Raw genomic sequence first — 15,285 nt, forward strand, 5'->3', positions numbered from 1 at the left:
CTTTTGTTAGAAGTTTATACTGAATCATTAAAGAAGGGAAAGCTTCCTCCAACCATGACACAAGCCCAGGATCAGTCTGATTCTTAAAAAGGACAAAGATCCAAGCGAGTGTAAAAGTTACCGTCCAATCTCCCTGATCCAACTAGATGTAAAAATATTGTCAAAAATTTTGGCTAACCAATTAAGTTATGACATCTCTTATACATATAGATCAGGTGGGATTTATTCAGGGCTGTAGCTCTTCTGATAACATTAGGTGTTTCATCAATATCATGTGGTCAGTAGTGTATGATCAGTCTCCGGTCGCTGCCATCTCACTTGACGCCGAAAAGGCGTTTGATATGGTAGAATGGTATTATCTTTTTAAGATTTTGGAAATATACAGGTTCGGGAGTACATTTATTGGTTGGATTAAGTTACTTTATAGACACCCTGTAGCAGCGGTACAAACAAATGGATTAATTTCAGATTATTTTACTCTGGATAGGGGCACTCGGCAGGGCTGCCCTCTTTCCCCATTATTGTTCTGTCTTGCCCTGGAACCATTAGCAACCGCGATAAGGTGGGAGGATGATTTTCCAGGGGTGGTGGCGGGAGGTGTGGTGCATAAGCTTCTGCTTTACGCAGATTATATTTTATTATTTGTCTCTGAACCTACTAGATCTATTCCTTGCCTCCACAGAATTATTAATTCATTTTCCAAGTTCTCAGTTTACAAAGTCAATTGGTCTAAATCCGAAGCTTTGGCTTTGACAGCGTACTGTCCAGTAACGTCTTTTCAGCTGGGCGCCTTCCAATGGCCCAAACAGGGCATTAAATATTTGGGGATTTTATTCCCAGCAAATTTGTCTGATTTAGTTAGTGTTAATTTTGACCCTTTAATAAAAAGATTTTCGAGCGATGTGGGCAGGTGGGCTTCATTACATTTATCTATGATTGGGAAGGTTAATGTTATCAAAATGAATTATATTCCAAAATTTAACTACCTGCTACATCTCTCCCTGTAGATGTCCCCCTCTCTTATTTCAAGCAATTTGATAGCATAGCGAAGTCCTTCATTTGGAATGGGAAACGTCCCAGATTGCATTTTAATAAGTTACATAGGCTGATTGACAAAGGAGGGCTAGGCCTACCCAAGATTTTGTTTTTTTACTATGCGTTCAGTCTCAGACATTTGACTCATTGGACACTTCCAACTGAGAGAGCCCCTCCCTGGTTTGTTATTGAACAGGCAGTTCTTGCCCCTATTTCACCATTACAAAGCATCTCTATCAAACTAAACGGAAAAGTTAAATTACACCCCGTTATTTCGCGTTTACACTCGGTATGGACTAAATTGTCCAGATTGTTTAAATTGGACACTTATTTAAATGTTTCCTCGAGTATATGGCAGAACCCACATAATGTACTGGCAAGTCCCCTTTCTGCTGGCCAGAGTGGATTGTGAGGGGGGTTGCTACACTCGGTGACCTATATGAAAGTGGAGTGTTGAGATCGTTTGAAAACTTGGTCCAACATTTTGGGATCCCCAGACCTCAGTTTTATAGATATTTACAATTGCGCCACCTGCTTTGTACTATTTTTGGGAGTAGCACACACCCCCCTAAGGAGGCAGATGCTTTGGGTGAGGTGATTGCGGCTTTTGGAAAAGGTCATGAGGCATCAGTGTACTACTCCCTGTTAATTCAGAGTATGGGGGATGGAGCCTTAACTTCTATTAAGAGATTATGGGAGAAAGATTTGAATTTGGTATTGGAGGATGGAGTGTGGACTAAGATTCTGAAAAATGTCAAGTCTGTATCTAGAGATGCAAGGGTTCGCATTAATCAGTTCAAGATTTTACATAGATTCTATTAGACCCCCTCTAGACTGTATAGGCTTGGTCTTAAAGACACACCTACCTGCTGGCGATGCCAATCAGAGGATGGAGATATAACCCATTTTTTGGGGGGGTGTGTTGAGATCCAGGGGTTTTGGTTGAGAGTTCAGAATTTTGTATGTGAGGTCTTGGGCACTCAGGTTTTATTTTGCCCCAGACTCTGTAATTTGGGAGATGGGGCAGAAATTAATGTGGAGAATAAACATGTGGAGGATTGGGTCCTGACCTGTGTTATGGTCGCCAGGCGGGTGATTTTGAGGGGTTGGAAGTCGGTTGGAGCACCCCCGTTTCAGGAGTGGTGCTCGGAGATGGGGAGAGTGGTGGCCTTAGAGGAGGGGTCTTATAAAAGACTGGGGAATCCAGATCTGTTTGTGGGAAAATGGGGTGGATATATAGCATTCTTGGAGGGTTCTCGGGTGGAATAGTGGAGAGAGAGGGGTAATTGTCAGTGTGTGTGATTTTTATTTTTGTATATATATATGTATTTTATTATTATTATTATTATTATTATTATTATTATTATTATTATTATTATTTCTTCTCTTTTTTCCTCTTTTAGTTGTTTGGTTTTTGTTTTTGTATTCTTTTATATGTGTTCATCTAAGACCACAGGGATGTTTGTTGAGGTTTGGAGTGGGGTTGGGGTTGGGGAGGAGGAGGGGTGGTAGTGGGTGTTAAAAGTTGATTTTGTGTATTTATAATTATGTTTTGTTTTCTTGTGTTTTAATAAATAAAAATGTTAATCATAAAAAAAAAAATAAAAAAAAATAAATAAAAATAAAAAGACTGCTGACGCATATCCGTCTTTTCTGTCTGCCACATACAAATGGAATGGTCTGGCATAGTCTGGGGTTGCCAGAGCTGGAGCCGTCTGGAGCTCTTTTTTCAGTGATTCAAAGGCTATCAATGCATTAGTATTCCATGTTAATCATGCTCAGAGATTCTGATGACCTGTTTGTTTCATCAGTGCCCTTAAGGGGGCCCGTTTTGATAGCATAATATTCTATCCATTCATTACTAAAGCCTGTTATGCCTAAAAAGGTCATCATTTGTCCCACTGTTTGTGGTTGAGCCGCTTTACTTATGCCTTACAAATGACTTGGTGATATAGCCTTAGTTTTATGTGCAATGATTTGTCCTAAATATTCTACCTGTGGCAGGCAATATTGCAATTTCTCTTTAGAGACCTTGTGGCCTCCTCCTGTCAATTTGGTGAGCACTTTAATGGAATCTTGATGACATTGTTCTAATGTTGTTGAGCAAATCAACAGATCATCCACTTACTGTATCAATGTGCTATCCAGTCTAAGATGTTCCAAATCAGTTTTCAAAACTTGATTGAACACTTGTGGTGAATGTTTGAATCCTTGGGGCATTCTGGTGTACGTATACTGTTTACCTTGATAGGTGAATGAAAAAAGGTGTCTGCTTTCCTCTGCTAAAGGGATGTTGAAAAAAGCAGAACACAGGTCAATTACAGTGAAATAGTTGGCAGCAGGAGGAACATTAGTCAACAGCGTATGTGGATTTGGGACCTCTGCAGGCCAATCTTCCACTACTTCATTAACTGCTCTCAAATCATGCACTAAGCACCATTTTGATTTGTCTGTCTTAGCAACTGGCAGTATGGGTGTGTTACAATGACTGGCTGTTTCAATCAATACCCCAGCTTTGATCAGCCCCTCGATAGTCTTTTTAATTCCTTCCACAGCCTCCTCTTTCAATGGATATTGTTGTTTTCTTGGTAGCTGCGCTCCTGGTCTGAGTTTAATTCTAAATGGATTAGCAGATTTCACTAAACCTATGTCTGTATCATGTTTAGACCACAGTTCAGTTGGTACTTGTTCTTCCATCTCTAACATCAATTCAACTGTCTTTGAATCCAACTTCTTTTCTTTTTCTTTAGTAATCACCATCACCCTTGGGATGCCTGTCATAATGGTAGTACACACAATTTTGAGGTATGTTTTGTCTGCTGATTCGAAAATAAAAGGATTATCTGTTGCTTCCCACTTTCTCTCATCTGCTCTCTGCATCATTGGTCCTAAGTCTGTTGCCTGACTCCCTTTACTTACATACAAGGTAACATGTGGAGCTGAATCAGGTTCTTGAAACCATTTTTCAGTGAAACTACATTTCTCAATTTGCAGTGCTGCTCCCTCTGGTCCTATAATTATTTATTGTAAACTCAATGGAACTTCCTGTCCTTTTGTGTCATTCAACCATTTCTTTTCAAGCTTTGGGTCCCTGCCACAATCATATATTATGGTACAATGGAATTCAGTTTTTGGCAGGCTTGATTCACAAAGCTGCTCTTTTATATATTTTCCCCATTTGTTAATAATTTTTTCCACATCTTTCCCTAAATATCCTAACCAATATATATTAGCTTGTGGCTCTTGGGGTTCTTGGAATTTTGTGACAATCATCTGCTTATTTCTCTTGCTGTCTATGTATATTCCCTCTGGAGAGCACCATATCTGCAAGTTCATTTTACATATGGCATCCCTTCCTAGCAGATTAACAGGTGTTTGTTCTGATATTAAAATGGGAATTTTTATTTCTGTGTCTTTTGCTTTTATGCTAACATTGGAATTAGATGTGGAAGTCCTGAGAATCCTACTGTCTTTACATATTTTCCAGACTTGGGGAGGTGAGAGGCATAATTCAGACTTATACACGTAAACGTTGCTCCAGTGTCTAACATTACTGGTGTTGTCTTGCCTTCTATTTTAATCTGCAGCATAGGCTCTTGATCAGCATCAGATGATATCATTGGAAGCTGACCCCTCCCCATAGGATCCTCTGTGCAGCCCTAGTAGCCTTGATTTGGTCCATGCCATGGATTTACTGGACCTGGTGCATGAACTTGGGGTTCTTGTTGCTTGGTTCTTTTTCCATGGATTTGTAGGGCAGTCTCGTCTGTCGTGTCCGGGCTGGTTACATCCACAGCATACTCCTGGTGGGCCATTAGTTCTCAGCTGGCCATTGTTCTGTCTTCCTCTTCCTCGTTGTTGTCTGTTCCAGTTCTGTTATTTAATTGTTCTGGTTTTAGGTAGATTACAATTAGTGCTGGTGGCTGTGATATATTTCCAGCAGTAGCCATCGCATTCTGGACAACAGGTGCAGGTGCTACTACTGTGGTCTGAGCAGCAGGTACAGGCATGTTCACAGGAGCCATTACTGCTGATTGTTCCTCTTCTTTGTCTTTGACTGCAGCTTGAATCTTCTTCCCCTTGCTAGTTAGTTCTTCGAGTTGTAGTTGTGCTACCTTTCTCTGCAGTTCACGGTTTTTTAGTTTTAGTTCATTCTTCCTGTATTGGTCCACAGCATGAGCCACATGGTCGCAGAACTCCTTTTGTGTCTTGGAGTTCAGTCCAACCACATCTCCCAGCTTGGCTTTCACTGTTGGTGGCATGGCATCCACTATGGTGGTTCTGAACAATGCTGTCATCACTGGATCTCCTTCTGGGTTTCTTTCCAGCTCGTTTCCATCGTCTCAGTTGTCTCTGGATATAGGCGGTAGGATTCTCTGTTTCACCTACTGGTTCTCCTTTCAGGGATCTCAGATCCATCTGCGTTGGGTATTTTTTTCTCAATGCAAACCATACCTCAGTGCGATACCTGACAAATGGGATCCCATCCATTCTTGGATTGTCAATTGCTTGGTGTAGATTCACCATTCCAAGGATCTCATTCATCTTTAATCCTCCCAGGCATTTAGCCAGCAGTGCTTTGATGTCTCCAATTGCCAGCAGCTTGCCCATTGTTTCTTTTTCCACCATTCTGATCCATTTTCCAGCCCCTTCATGGATGTCAGGAAGGTGGGCTATCAGTCCATTGAGATCTTGATTGGTCCATGGCATATACTGTCCTTGTGCTCCCTTGATCAGAATCGGACACTGTTTTAGGTTTCCACTGGGTAGATGCATGCTGCTTGTGGATATTATCAATCTGCCCTCTCCACCTTGTGTCCAGCATGGTTCCTCTTCCTTCTGCACATCCTCAAGGAGTAGTCTGCCTGAGAAATGTTTATATTCTCCTCTCTTAGGGCTGTTCGAGTGGGCTCTGACCTTTGAGCGTCTGCTTCTTTCTCTAAATTCCATTTTTGCCAGTTCTTTTCTCAGGGAGTACTTTTCTCTCTTGCTATTCATTCCCCAATCTTTATTATGTCTTGCTCCAGTTCATCCATTATTCCTGTTAGGTCGTTGTTAGGTGTTAATCTTTCCTCTGGCATTTCCTCATGTTCTTCTTTTTGTCTCTCTATCATCTCTTCTAGTCTTTGTGACACATTCTGATAGGGATTCAAACTTTGTGTCTTCAAATTCTTTTCTTTTTCCCATTCTGTTTTCTGCTCTTGACTCTTCCCTGTAATTTGATGTCTCAATTTCCCCTTCTTCATCATCCATTTTGTGTGCATCATCCTCTATTTCTACCTGACCTCTTACCTCTACTGTTCCCGTTATGACAGGCATCTACTTCCCGGATGGGTCATGAGGTGGTGCATAGGGGGGCAGTGTCTCTGTTTTTACTTCAGTTTTGTCATTGACCCCCTTTGGCCTGTCCCTCAATTTTTAGTAATTTTATTCCATGGTTTTTGAATAAATTCAGTACCTCTTGATCCTTTTCCCTTTTTTCTTCCCTTTTCTTGCTCTTATCTTTGGCCTTATGATTTTTTTTTTTTATCAGTGCCTCCACTTCTCTACACACAGCCACATCAAATGTTCTCTCTGTAATAGGGTGAATTTTGGAATGTAAAGTACTTTTCGCACCAAACTACGTTCATCTCTAGGAGACAGAATGTGTCTCCTTCCTGAGCGGTATGATGGCTGCATGGTCACCTGGTGTTTATACTTGCATACTATTGTTTGTACAGATGAACGTAGTACCTTCAAGCATTTGGAAATTGCTCCCAAGGATGAACCAGAACTGTGGAGCTCCACATTTTTTTTTCTGAGGTCTTGGCTGATTTCTTTTGATTTCTCCTGACCCGTGTCTGCATGATTTTATACAATGCACTGCTGCCACACAATTGGTTGATTAGATCATTGCATGGATGACTGTTGGTGCCAAATGGGCTGGTTTGACTATTTCTGTAACTGCTGATCTCCTGGGATTTTCATGCACAACAGTCTCTAGAATTTACCCAGAATGGTGCCAGAAAAAAAAAAAAACATCCAGTGAGGGGCAGTTCTGTTGATGGAAATGGCCAGACTGGTTTGAACTGACAAAGTCTACGGTAACTCGGATTACCACTCTGTACAATTGTGGTGAGAAGAATAGCATATGCTAATAGCAGAATGCTATTCTGAGATGTGGGTTGGTGCTGTTTTGGTGGCATGAGGGGGAGCTGTATATATATACACTACCAGTCAAAAGTTTTGAAACACTTGACTGAAATGTTTCTCATGATCTTAAAAATCTTTTGATCTGAAGGTGTATGCTTAAATGTTTGAAATTAGTTTTGTAGACAAAAATATAATTGTACTACCATATTAATTTATTTCATTATAAAACTAAAATTTAATAAAATAAAAAAAAAAAAGTTTTTGAAATTGATGATTTGGACCAAATAATAATAAAAAAAGCAGCCAATAAGTGCCCAACATAGATGGGAACTCCTTCAATACTGTTTAAAAAGTATCCCAGGGTGATACCTCAAGAAGTTGGTTGAGAAAATGTCAGAAGTACATGTCTGAAAATTCTAGGCAAAGGGTGACTACTTTGAAGATGCTAAAATATAACACAGTTTTCATTTATTTTGGATTTTGTTTAGTCACAACATAGTTCCCATTGTTCCATTTATGTTATTCCATAGTTTTGATGACTTTACTATTATCTCTCTCTCTCTCTCTCTCTCTCTCTCTCTCTCTCTCTCATATATATATATATATATATATACAGGTGCATCTCAATAAATTAAAATGTCGTGGAAAAGTTCATTTATTTCAGTAATTCAACTCAAATTGTGAAACTCGTGTATTAAATAAATTCAATACACACAGACTGAAGTAGTTTAAGTCTTTGGTTCTTTTAATTGTGATGATTTTGGCTCATATTTAACAAAAACCCACCAATTCACTATCTCAAAAAATTAGAATATGGTGACATGCCAATCAGCTAATCAACTCAAAACACCTGCAAAGGTTTCCTGAGCCTTCAAAATGGTCTCTCAGTTTGGTTCACTAGGCTACACAATCATGGGGAAGACTGCTGATCTGACAGTTGTCCAGAAGACAATAATTGACACCCTTCACAAGGAGGGTAAGCCACAAACATTAATTGCCAAAGAAGCTGGCTGTTCACAGAGTGCTGTATCCAAGCATGTTAACAGAAAGTTGAGTGGAAGGAAAAAGTGTGGAAGAAAAAGATGCACAACCAACCGAGAGAACCGCAGCCTTATGAGGATTGTCAAGCAAAATCGATTCAAGAATTTGGGTGAACTTCACAAGGAATGGACTGAGGCTGGGGTCAAGGCATCAAGAGCCACCACACACAGATGTGTCAAGGAATTTGGCTACAGTTGTCGTATTCCTCTTGTTAAGCCACTCCTGAATCACAGACAACGTCAGAGGCGTCTTACCTGGGCTAAGGAGAAGAAGAACTGGACTGTTGCCCAGTGTTCCAAAGTCCTCTTTTCAGATGAGAGCAAGTTTTGTATTTCATTTGGAAACCAAGGTCCTAGAGTCTGGAGGAAGGGTGGAGAAGCTCATAGCCCAAGTTGCTTGAAGTCCAGTGTTAAGTTTCCACAGTCTGTGATGATTTGGGGTGCAATGTCATCTGCTGGTGTTGGTCCATTGTGTTTTTTGAAAACCAAAGTCACTGCACCCGTTTACCAAGAAATTTTGGAGCACGTCATGCTTCCTTCTGCTGACCAGCTTTTTAAAGATGCTGATTTCATTTTCCAGCAGGATTTGGCACCTGCCCACACTGCCAAAAGCACCAAAAGTTGGTTAAATGACCATGGTGTTGGTGTGCTTGACTGGCCAGCAAACTCACCAGACCTGAACCCCATAGAGAATCTATGGGGTATTGTCAAGAGGAAAATGAGAAACAAGAGACCAAAAAATGCAGATGAGCTGAAGGCCACTGTCAAAGAAACCTGGGCTTCCATACCACCTCGGCAGTGCCACAAACTGATCACCTCCATGCCACGCCAAATTGAGGCAGTAATTAAAGCAAAAGGAGCCCCTACCAAGTATTGAGTACATGTACAGTAAATGAACATACTTTCCAGAAGGCCAACAATTCACTAAAAATGTTTTTTTTATTGGTCTTATGATGTATTCTAATTTTTTGAGATAGTGAATTGGTGGATTTTTGTTAAATGTGAGCCAAAATCATCACAATTAAAAGAACCAAAGACTTAAACTACTTCAGTCTGTGTGCACTGAATTTATTTAATACACGAGTTTCACAATTTGAGTTGAATTACTGAAATAAATGAACTTTTCCACGACATTCTAATTTATTGAGATGCACCTGTGTGTATATATATATATATATATGTATATACATACAGTTGTGCTCAAACGTTTGCATACCCTGGCAGAAACTATGAAATTTTGGCATTGATTTTGAAAATATGACTGATCATGCAAAAAAAAAAAAAAACTGTCTTTTATTTAAGGATAGTGATCATATGAAGCCATTTATTATCACATAGTTGTTTGGCTCCTTTTTAAATCATAATGATAACAGAAATCACCCAAATGGCCCTGATCAAAAGTTTACATACCCTTGAATGTTTGGCCTTGTTACAGACACACAAAGTGACACACACAGGTTTAAATGGCAATTAAAGTTTAATTTCCCACACCTGTGGCTTTTTAAATTGCAATTAGTGTCTGTGTATAAATAGTCAATGAGTTTTTTAGCTCTCACATGGATGCACTGAGCAGGCTAGATACTGAGCCATGGGGAACAGAAAAGAACTGTCAAAAGACCTGTTTAACAAGGTAATGGAACTTTATAAAGATGGAAAAGGATATAAAAAGATATCCAAAGCCTTGAAAATGCCAGACAGTACTGTTCAATCACTTAATAAGAAGTGGAAAATTCGGGTATCTCTTGATACCAAGCCAAGGTCAGGTAGACCAAGAAAGATTTCAGCCACAACTGCCAGAAGAATTGTTCAGGATACAAAGAAAAACCCACAAGTAACTTCAAGAGAAATACAGGCTGCTCTGGAAAAAGACGGTGTGGTTGTTTCAAGGAGCACAATACGACGATACTTGAACAAAAATGAGCTGCATGGTCGAGTTACCAGAAAGAAGCCTTTACTGTGCCAATGCCACAAAAAAGCCCAGTTACAATATGCCCGACAACACCTTGATATGCCTCACATCTTCTGGCGCACTGTAATTTGGAGTGACGAGACCAAAATAGAGCTTTATGGTCACAACCATAAGCACTATGTTTGGAGAGGGGTCAACAAGGCCTATAGTGAAAAGAATACCATCCCCACTGTGAAGCATGGTGGTGGCTCACTGATGTTTTGGGGGTGTGTGAGCTCTAAAGGCACGGGGAATCTTGTGAAAATTGATGGCAAGATGAATGCAGCATGTTATCAGAAAATACTGGCAGACAATTTGCATTCTTCTGCACGAAAGCTGTGCATGGGACGCTCTTGGACGTTCCAGCACAACAATGACCCTAAGCACAAGGCCAAGTTGACCCTCCAGTGGTTACAACAGAAAAAGGTGAAGGTTCTGGAGTGGCCATCACAGTCTCCTGACCTTAATATCATCGAGCCACTCTGGGGAGATCTCAAACGTGCGGTTCATGCAAGACGACCAAAGACTTTGCATGACCTGGAGGCATTTTGCCAAGACGAATGGGCAGCTATACCACCTGCAAGAATTTGGGGCCTCATAGACAACTATTACAAAAGACTGCACGCTGTCATTGATGCTAAAGGGGGCAATACACAGTATAAAGAACTAAGGGTATGCAGACTTTTGAACAGGGGTCATTTCATTTTTTTCTTTGTTGCCATGTTTTGTATTATGATTGTGCCATTCTGTTATAACCTACAGTTGAATATGAATCCCATAAGAAATAAAAGAAATGTGTTTTGCCTGCTCACTCGTGTTTTCTTTAAAAATGGTACATATATTACCAATTCTCCAAGGGTATGCAAACTTTTGAGCACAACTGTATATATACACAGTATATACATACATGTGAATATATACATACATAAAAAATTCATAATAATAATTAATTTACACATATGATATTTGTAATTACGACTGGGAAATTAAAGTGGCTGGAGTGCAGCAAGCCAAGAATATAAACCAACATATTGCATCAGGAGCTTCAAATGTACACAGTTTTGTTGATATAATGGGGGCGATCTAGTTTTGGCCAGTCAAGCCAGACAGAGTTGTTGTTTTGAAAACTTTTCATCCTGAAGAAATTATCCCACCCCCTGGCCACTTACACCAGCAGTTGCTGGTTTGAGGCCAGCAGGTTTAGGACCATGTGCAGAGCCAATTTTTCCAACCCAGAACCATCTCTTCTTCAGTGAAAACATGAAGAATTGCATCAGATTTGGCACTGGCTCCCAATCAGTGGAAAAATGTTTATTTGTCAATTTATTTACTTGGAAACATGAAGTCAGCTGAATAAATGAAAGAAATAGATGGCGAGAGGTGATGTTTCCCATCAACCCCATCTCTACTTGGCCAAATACAGAACTAAGCCACAGAAGAGAAAAGAGGTTTACAGGAAAACCAAAATAATACATATGTACAGCAAGAAGAATATATATACACAAAAGAGGGAATTAAGCTGTATTAAGAGCATTAATTAACATTTGGGGTTGTGTCCAACTGCTTGAGAGATTTTATAAAAATAAAAACGACAGTACTGAAAAATAACAAAAGATAAGCCCATGTGCACAAGAAAAAAAAAAAACTGGTATATATCCGGTTGAATGCGTTTTTCAGCAAGGTGGCTCATTGCTTCTTTTAGATTGATCAATTGACAGTAATAGGCTTCATCCAACCTTCTATTTTGCATTCTGAATGCCATTCTTGCCATAAAAAACAATAAGCATATTACACCTAGTTATTACACCAGTGGTGACATCATAACCATAATAGGGTGCGTCTCCTGCTTATCGACATACAAACTTGTATTAACAGGAAATGTTGTAAAGGCTTTGTGCTGCCATGTTTGTGTGCATGTTTTAAAGCTTTCAATGCAAAATTCTTTCAATTTGTTATGGCGTGTTCACAATTTGCCGTTTGTTCCTATGTGTGTCCTCTCTATTCTTCTGATATTTCACAATTGAATGGAAAAAAACCCAGATCTCATTCAAACCTTTGCATTTTTATTATTATTTTATTTTTGGGCTTTTTGCATTTTATTTATAGGAAAATAGAGTGCAGACAGGAAAGCAGGGGTGAGACAGGATCAGATACATATATGGCATTTTTTATCATTTTGCTGCTTGACAGCCATTGGCCAATATATACATTATTTGTAAGGAAATAATCTCAGCAAAAAAAGAAACGTCCTCTAACTTTCAACTGCTTTTATTTTCAGCAAATTTAACGTGTAAATATTTGTATGAACATAAAAAGATTTAACAACTAAGACATAAACTGAACAAGTTTCACAGACATGTGACTAACAGAAATGGAATAAATGTGTCCCTGAACAAAGGGGGGGGGGGGGGTCAAAATCAAAAGTAACAGTCAGTAGCTGTACTGCAGTGCATCTCCTCCTCATGGACTGCACGGATTTCCCAGTTCTTGCTGTGAGATGTTACCCCACTCTTCCACCAAGGCACTTGCAAGTTTATGGACATTTCTGGTGGGAATGGCCCTAGCGCTCACCCTCCGATCCAACAGGTCCCAGACGTGCTCAATGGGATTGAGATCCGGGCTCTTCGCTGGCCATGGTGGAACACTGACATTCCTGTCTTGCAGGAAATCACGCATAGAACGAGCAGTATGGCTGGTGGCATTGTCATGCTGGAGGGTCATGTCAGGATGAGCCTGCAGGAAGGGTACCACATGAGGGAGGAGGATGTCTTCCCTGTAAGCACAGCGTTGAGATTGCCTGCAATGACAACAAGCTCAGTCCAGTGATGCTGTGACACACCGCCCCAGACCATGATGGACCCTCAACCTCCAAATCGATCCTGCTCCAGAGTACAGGCCTCGGTGTAACACTCATTCCTTTGACGATAAACGCGAGTCCGACCATCACCCCTGGTGAGACAAAACCGCAACTCGTCAGTGAAGAATACTTTTTGCCAGTCCTGTCTGGTCCAGCGAAGGTGGGTTTGTGCCCATAAGCGACATTGTTGCTGGTGATGTCTGGTAAGGACCTGTCTTACAACAGGCCTACAAGCCCTCAGTCCAGCCTCTCTCAGCCTATTGCAGACAGTCTGAGCACTGATGGAGGAATTGTGCATTCCTGGTGTAACTCGGGCAGTTGTTATTGCCATCCTGTACCTGTCCCGCAGGTGTGATATTCGGATGTACCGATCCTGTACAGGTGTTGTTACACGTAGACTGCCACTGCGAGAATGATCAGCTGTCCTTCCTGTCTCCCTGTAGCACTGTCTTAGGCGTCTCACAGTATGGACATTGCAATTTATTGCCCTGGCCACATCTGCAGTCCTAAGGCACGTTCACACAGATGAGCAGGGACCCTGGGCATTTTTCTTTTGGTGTTTTTCAGAGTCAGAAGAAAGGACTCTTTAGTGTCCTAAGTTTTTATAACTGTGACCTTAATTGCCTACCATCTGTGTCATGAATCCTGCCTTTGTTGTTCCCCTGCTCACCACCAGAGGGCTCCAACACCTGGGGATTGACTTTAACTCTCTGGACTCCATTTCCCATAATCCCCGTACCTGTCACTGATTACCTGCTCAGCTGTTTCTCATTCTCCAAGTCATGTCACAGCAACGCATCTGCCTGCTCCATGCCATGTCACAGCTATGCCTCAGCCACGCCTCAGCCTGATCCATGCCATGTCACAGCCACGTCTGAGCCTTCTCCATGCCATGTCATAGCCACGCCTCAGCCTGTTACATGCCATGTCACAGCCATGCCCCAGTCTGCTCCATGCCATGTTACAGCCACATCTGAGTCTGCTCCACGTCATGTCACAGCCATGTCTGATTCTGATCCATGCCCTGTCACAGTCAAATTTGAGTTGGCTCCACGCCATGCCACAGTCCAGCCTTCCACGACTCATTGCTCAAAGGCCTTCGCGGCCCATGTCTCCAAGTTGAATTATCCGCCACGAAGACCCTTTCCCACAAATTGTCAGTGCCCTTGTCTGCCACGGCCACCAAGCCGACTCCCACGCCTTCCACGGCCAACGGGCCAATGGCCACGCCTGCCACGGCCAGCGAGCCAACGCCCACGCCTCCCACGGCCAACGAGCCAATGACAACACCTGCCATGGCCATCGAGCCAATGCCCACACCTACCACGGCCATCGAGCTAATGCCCACGCCTGCCACAGCCAACGAGCCAACACCCACGCCTGCCATGGCCAACGAGTCAATGCCCATGCCCGCTACAGCCAATGAGCTGGAAGCTTCGTCCGTCCCAGAGCCTGCATTGCCAGCCTTGTCTGTCCCAGAGCCTGCACCGCCAACTTCAGCCTCCCGGAGGAGGAGAAGAAAAGCTTTCGTTTCCAAGTCTCTGACAGTGTTCACTATCACAGAGATTGTCTCCGAGTCTCAGCCTATGTTCACGACCATAGAAGTGGTTTCCAAGTCTCTGCCCATGTTCACAACCACAGAGGTTGTCTCCGAGTATCTGCCCATGTACACGATGACAGAGGTCGTTCCCGAGTCTCAGTCCGTGCCCACGACCACAGAGGTCGTAACCAGAGTTTCTGTCTATGCCCATGACCACAGAGGTCATTCCCGAGTCTCAGTCCATGCCCACGACCACAGAGGTTGTTTCTGAGTCTCTGTATATGCCCACGACCACAGAGGTCACTCCTGAGACTCTATTCATGTTCACGACTACTGAGGTAATTTCCCAGTCATCCTGGACTCTTAGCCTCGAGCCTGCCATGGCTCTGCCTTCTACAACTTTGCCCCTTGAGCTTGCCATGGCTCCGCCTTCTACGGCTCTGCTCCTCGAGCCTCCCATGGCTCTACCTTCCATGGCTTCAACCTTCGAGTCTGTCACGGCTCCGCCTTCTACGACTTTTCCCCTTGAGACTGCCACGGCTCAGCCTTCCATAGCTTTGCCTCTCGAGACTGCTACAGCTCTGCCTAACACGGCTCCACCCTCAGAGTCCTCCATGGCTCCAGGCTCCAGTATCCAATCTGGGGTCACCACCCAGGCCTCCTGACCCTGTTTCAGCTCTGTGGTCATCAACATGGTCTTCTGATCCAGTCCCTACCCTGAGATGGCCTTCTG

Source organism: Myxocyprinus asiaticus, chromosome 17, assembly GCF_019703515.2.
Source record: "Myxocyprinus asiaticus isolate MX2 ecotype Aquarium Trade chromosome 17, UBuf_Myxa_2, whole genome shotgun sequence".
Lineage (NCBI taxonomy): Eukaryota > Metazoa > Chordata > Actinopteri > Cypriniformes > Catostomidae > Myxocyprinus > Myxocyprinus asiaticus.